We start from the raw sequence: 6601 nt of genomic DNA, 5'->3' as shown, positions 1-6601 counted from the left end.
GGCGGGCGCCTGCCGCCGGCGCAACCGGCTCCCAACGCGGCGGGTGCAGGTCGCGAGCAACCGGGGTTTTAGTGCGCGGGGCCCGGCTCGGCCCGGCTCAGCTTGTGTCCCGGCGCCAGGGGCAGCGCGGCCCCGCCTGTGCCCTGCGCGCTGCTCTGCCGCCTCCGCTGTCTGCTCCCTGCCCTATGGGCCTGATCTCCTGCTCCGCTGTTTGCTCCCTGCCCCCCCGCCACTGTCTGCTGCTTTGCTTTTTACTCCCAACCCTGTGCTCCCCGCCCGCTCTGCTGCTTCTCTTGCTGCTTCCCACCCGATCTGGTGCTCTGCTTTCTGCCCCTCTCTCCACCGATCTATCTGCTGCTCTGCTTTCTGCTCTCTTTCCTGTGGTCATTTATCAACATGCTGCTCTGCTTTCTGCTTCTCTGCTGCCTGTCCTCTCCCGAGTCCGCCACACTCACACTTGTGGTGTCTGTGCGGCAGGTTAGTCCCCCTGACTGATTCTGCAACTGCATCTCTGCCTTAGGGGAGCTCAAAGGAGGGCTCCATATAGGGGTCTGCCCACTTGCAAAATCAGGGCTGAGTCTGGTCTCCTCATTGCCTGAAGCAGTGACTGAATGACTTGTTAACCCCTTGTGATCGTGTTCTGTGTAAACAAACCAACAAACAAAAACCAGAATCTAATAAATTACTGATGCAAAATTATTCTTTGCAGATCAAGATCTCCAGTGCCCTAAAGAAAGAGCTTTGTAAACATGTATTGTAGTGTTGCAAGAGGCAAGGTTTCTTAGGGCGATACCTTTTATTGGACCAACTGTATAGATAGGATTGAGTTAGACAAGCTCTCGAATGTAAGACATTCTCCATCAGACCTGATGGAGAATGTCTTACATTCAAGAGCTTGTCTATCTCAACCCAAACTATACTGTTGGTTCAATGAAAGAGATCACTCTAAGAAATCCTTGCGTCCACATTTCTGTACCATCATGGCTGCAACACCACCATAACATTGCAGTGTTGGAAAAGATGCTTTGGGTTTTTGATACCTGGATTTGTAGTGCTAAAATGGTTAAATGGCACCATAGGAACAGGATGTGTTAGAGTATGAGGAATCAGGAAGATGATCCTCCAAAACACAGATGCATTTTGCAAACATAGTAATACAGGAAATATGAGTTAATCACCCATATGCAGTCTCAATGAAAGGTTAAGGTCCTAGGGCTCATGGTCCTGTCATCAGCATGCTATAGGGTGTTAGGCAAGTGATTTAATCTCTCTGTGCTTCAGCTTCTTTACCTGGAAAAACAGGAAATAAAATATACCTGGTTCTTTGCTACAAAGCAAGGACATAGAATGGGTCTCCTGGGTCATTACATCCAGCCCCTGATGATCATTATCCAAAGAGTGCAAAAAATTTTCCCTATCTTGCTCACCACAGCCACAGAACACCTTATGAAAACAAAATCAAACCCACTTTGCAGGAGGTGGCCACAGGTAAAACACAGGGAATAAAAGGGCACCAAGAATGAGTGCCCTGCCTCTTCAGCTTGATCTTTTGGTGAGAACTAAATAAATATAAAGCATTATTATTAAGTTTCAGTTTTTTCTAATATCTAGTTTTATTCAGAACCAAGCAGTGTTTATGAGGCCATGCCCTTTGCTAAATGTTGTGAGAGAGAGCAAGAGAGAAAGTAGAATCAAATTTAGCAAAGGGTTTGGTGCATGCAGCAGTCCTTCATATCACCTATTCATTTACATACTCTGCTCTTCCAGACTGTCAACTTAGTCTTCACTGTATCTTAGGGAGTAAAATTTGTTCAGCTGGGCACTGAGTGAGACCTCAGTCTATTTTTAAATGAATCTTTTGTCATCTTAATTGACTAATTAGTGAGAGAGACAGCAGGGATAGTTTAATAATTGAATGATCATAAAGAGCCTTATTTTTTTAAAGCATGGGTGTCAAACATATGGGCTAATGGAGAGCACCAGAAGTTGGACCCTTTGGCCCTGTTGGGCACTGCCATTGCAGACAAGTTTGGCTCATGGTTGCCAAACCCCACGTTCCTCCCACCCTTGCTGGACCCTGCCCCCATTACACCCTGGCCCCACGGTCCAGCCACCCCTGGACCCTGCACCCCCACTCCTGTTGCATTCTGTGCTCTGGCTGCCCCCAGATACTGCATGGAACCCTAAACTGGCAGACCCCACATGGCTGCTGCCACCATAGCAGCTAATGCGGCATCCCTCATACCCTGGGTAGGATCCAGCCTTCAAGAGGTCCCATGGCCTGGATTCAGCCTGGGGCCCCAGACGAGTTTTACACCCTGGTCCTAGTGGAGGTGTTTGCTAGATCTTCAATATAGTATTAGTTGCAAAGTTTCCTTAGAAACTGTGGTTCTAGACACTGGCAATGCACAGGGGGTGCACGCGGGTGCATGTGCACCCACTGAGATTGGCGGTGCACCCCCTGAGAGCACTGTCGGTGGCGCCTGTGGGTGGTCCCCACTTGCCACCCCACGCCACCACCGTGGCCGCCTGCGGGAGCTCCCTGCTCACTGCCGCTGCCACCTGTGGGCAGTTGCCATGCTGCCCCAGCTGCCCGGAGCACATGTCGTTCATAGTTCTCACATTAGAGAGACAGATACTGCATAATTTTGTATTCTGTGTGTTTTCAAATGATGCTGAAGTATTTTGCAAACTCTGCTTGCTACATGGAACGTTGAATATTATAAGTAGTTCCACTGAAAGTTCTGGTAGTCGGGGACTTGGTGGTGGCATGGGGTGGCAAGTGGTGACCGCCCACAGGCGCCACCGACAGTGCTTCTCTCAGGGGGTGCGCCGCCAATCTCAGTGGGTGCACATGCACCCGCGTGCACCCCCTGTGCATTGCCAGTGTCTAGAGCCACAGCTTAGCATGACAAGTGGACTGTAGTTCCACTGAAAGTTCTGGTAGTCGGGGACTTGTCATGCATGTTGGTATCAAACCCTAACTTTCTCCTAATGACCTTTGTAGACAAGATACTATAGCTTTTTTCATTTGAGTTTAATTTCAGTATAGCCCTTTCCTTCACTGTGTGTTGGGGTTACCTGTATGGTAAATTGTGCTCCCCTTCCAAGAGGGGAATTCTGTTGTTCTGTTCTCTTTTCACAATACCAACAGAGCTTATTTTTTAAACAGTAACTCTTTTAGCTTTCTCCTTTCTGACATTTATGAAAGAGCAGCATTGGTTTTATGATAAGAGTTCTGCTGTGAATTTTGGGAGCTTTGTAATAACTAATAATGCTGCTGCTGAAGGAAAATCACTTTTTCCCTTATGGTGAGAGGTTTACAGCACAGGTATTGCTGCCAGTCAACCTAACTGTAAGTAGGTACCCTGTTACTCAGGCTGGGAAATCAAAGGCAGCCAGACGGTATCACACCCTTTTGTGCCGTTGGCCATAGAGCCTGTTATACCTTAACCTTGTTAGTTAGGCTCTCACAGACCTTTGACCCCAATTCTAATATTATGAACATAGATACTAAATAGAAATAATAAATAGATGTATGACTTAACCTTATTGGCATGATATTCCAATTGTACCTTTTTTTTTAAATAATCAGTGTATTTACTGGATTTTGTTTCAGGATGAGAGCTTGTCAGGTGTCATCTACCTGCTACATTTTCCATGGCTAAAAACTGTCTTTCTCTTCCTACAATATCTCTGAAAAACTATTGAAACCCTAGGAAAATGGTGAGTTCCTTAATTTTTCTTTTTACAAAATTAGATAATAAAGTACAGTTTATGTTAAATAACCAAATTGTGGTTATTGTAAAGTTGATTGTGCAACACTTCATAATACTTTATTGTGAAGACTTTTACCTCTACCAGGTAAAAATGTCTGGTGGTAGTCAGTTTCTTGCTTAATCCTGGCATACTCAGCAGAAGTGCTTGTTTTTGGTTGTTTGAAATTTGAGGTTTCATTTGATAGCTGAAGTTTATAAAAGCTTAGCATGACAAGTTACTTATGGTTTATTTTTCAAACAATAAGTTTGAAATCTTCCAATAAGTTTGGAATCTCTCCAATCATTTTTAGAAAGTTATTTTTAGAATTATTTTTCTTCTGCAAGTGTCAAATTAATTTGATCCTAAATTTTATTTAGCTCTCTCTTGAAATAATTTAAGATAATTTAAAAGTATTTCAATATTACATATTAGGTATATTGTACTGCGTGTTGGATTTGGGCAGTGCCAAAATTGCAGTAGAGCCACAATTGTATCAGAATGTCACATCTCCAGAACATGTATTTTGACTTCAGTCCTCCCAACACTCTTACACAAGTTTAACTTTACACACAAACTCAGTGGGACTTCTCAAATGTACACAGGTAAGTATGTGCGTCCATTTTTGGTTTTATAACCACTGCTAAATTTAAATCTTTCATTCATATCTGTCAGAGCTTATTACATCTCCAAATTACATTAAATATTAGTGCAGTTTGTTAATTTTTCTCCATAATATAGTTAGATTTTAAAAAGCAATGCATTTATTTGAAGCCTGATACTGCATAGGACAATGTTTGACCTTAATTAACGAGAGAAATTGAGAACAATACTGAAGTTCTGAGAATGAGCTACATTAGTGGTACCCAACATTTCTGGGCTGTGAGCCAGATGAATTATGCGGGGTCAACCTGTGAAGTGATCCAGCATGTAGCACAAGCCCCACATGTGCCAGATTGGGCCTGCTGCCCCAGCCCCATGTGCACTGGGCCAAAAGTTAAGTACCACTGTGCTATACGAATGTCTTGATGCAGCATATTCATTTCTCAGAGAAAAAGCCTCAGGACATCTTGAGGCAGCAGTAACTGGTTTGTTTTGCCCAGCATTCCATTGGGAGATGTCAGAAGTTCAGCATTTTTGTTTTACAGGGCATTGTTCACAGGCATTGTTATAATAGTTGGCAAAGTGTAGCTTGAAGCAATAAATAATTGCCCTATAGATTTTACGTGGGTTATTTGTCACCTCAGAGCTTAGAAGTACACAGCTGGTCCAATAAAAGATCTCTTCCTAAGAAATCCTTATCTCTCTCAGAATCACCAGAAAGAGTTGTTTTTTGAAGATAAAAAATAATTGGTTACACAGACAAAAGATAACAAAAACAAAATGGAAATGATCTTTAACAATGTTAACTTTCAGTGTTTTGTTCCATCCATAATCTGGGAGCCAGCAAGTTTTCTAAATTGTTGTTTCTATATGGTATTTGCTCACAATATGAAAAATGTCCATCCTCCTGATGTTAGCTCTTGCTCTGATTAAGGTTTATAGACTGAAGCAATTCTAAATTATTGCCTCTTTTCACAAGCTGTTAACAGTGCAAAATGGCTTGAAGCTTAGCCCTTTTGTTTATAACATGGCCAAACTCCAGTGACTGCAGAAGCAAGTCTTGAAAACCCACCTCTCCCATGTGACAATGTAGAAGGCTTCTAAGCTGGCACATTTCCTCTTGCTTTATCATTTTTGTCTTTAAATCAGTAAAAACAGCTTAGGTCAATCTAGCTTATCAGCAGGGATCCTTTTTTTCTGATTAAAAATTGCAAATTCTCTGATTAAAAACCCAAAATCCGTGATAAAACCCTCACAAACCCCCCACAGACATGCAGACACAGAGGCACACACAGACACTGACACCCACCCCAGCAGGTAAGTGTGTGTGGGGGAAGGGGAAGGTGCTGAGCGGGTAGATCAAGAAGAGGTGGAGCGTGCCCCTGTGCCCACTCCCAGGAGCAGGGGCATGGGATGAGGGCAGGGGTGCCACTCTGCGGTCCACACACGTGCCGGCCAGCCTGACAGGGGGTTCGTACACAGAGGACACCACTACAACTCTGCCACTGCACCCTGCGCTACCATCCCTAAGGCACCCGCATGGCTTTGTGGGCAAGTGGTGCAGGGCGCGGCAGTGGCAATGTAGTGGCAACCACCATGTGTGGGCTGCATATGTGCTGCCCGGCCCGGGGGTGGAAAGAAGGGCTTGCATTTGCACCACTGCTTATGCCCCACGACCGGCTGCACAGCTCTGCGGCGGTGTGGGGTGACGGTGGCTATGTGCTGGTAGGGAGGAGCTTTGCAGGCAAGCACTGCCACTGCAGAGCCATGCCCTTCGCCCCTGGATCCTAGAGGTAAGTAGGGCTTAGGGGCTGTGGGACAGGGCTGGGGAAGGTGGCTGGGGGCTTCATAGTTTTATAGTAGTTATGGGTCAGAAGGGACCTGAATAGATCATCTAGTCTAACCCCCCACCACTGGTTGGAGCACATGCTGGGATCACATGACCCCAGACAGGTGTTCATCCAAACTCTTTTTGAATTTACCCAAGGCAGGAGCGAGGACCACTTCCCTAGCAAGTTGGTTCCAGATCCTAGCTACCCTGACAGTGAAATAGTGCCTCCTAATCTCTAACCTGAACCTATTCTCTAGCAGTTTCTGGCCATTGTTCCTCGTCACCCCAGGTGCTGCTGGGGAGAATAGGACTCTTCCTATTTGCTGCTGATCACCCCTAACGAGTTTGTAGGCAGCCACCAAATCCTGCCTTAGCCTCCTCTTGCTGAGGCTGAACAGGTTCAGGTCCCTC

The 6601-nt window shown here is 45.3% G+C and overlaps 1 protein-coding gene across 1 annotated transcript in view; it reads left to right on the top strand.

The window, feature by feature from the left end:
• The first annotated feature begins 3615 nt into the window (after positions 1 to 3615).
• CNST (consortin, connexin sorting protein) overlaps positions 3616 to 6601 on the top strand; it is a 115398-nt gene continuing 112412 nt past the window's right edge. The window contains 1 exon segment of the mRNA XM_025205140.1: positions 3616 to 3726. The gene's annotated coding sequence lies outside the window, so the exon portion shown is untranslated.

This window comes from Alligator sinensis, unplaced genomic scaffold (assembly GCF_000455745.1).
Source record: "Alligator sinensis unplaced genomic scaffold, ASM45574v1 scaffold284_1, whole genome shotgun sequence".
In the NCBI taxonomy this organism is placed as follows: domain Eukaryota; kingdom Metazoa; phylum Chordata; order Crocodylia; family Alligatoridae; genus Alligator; species Alligator sinensis.
Note: the sequence above shows the minus strand (reverse complement) of the source record. Positions and strands in the feature narration are given on the sequence as shown.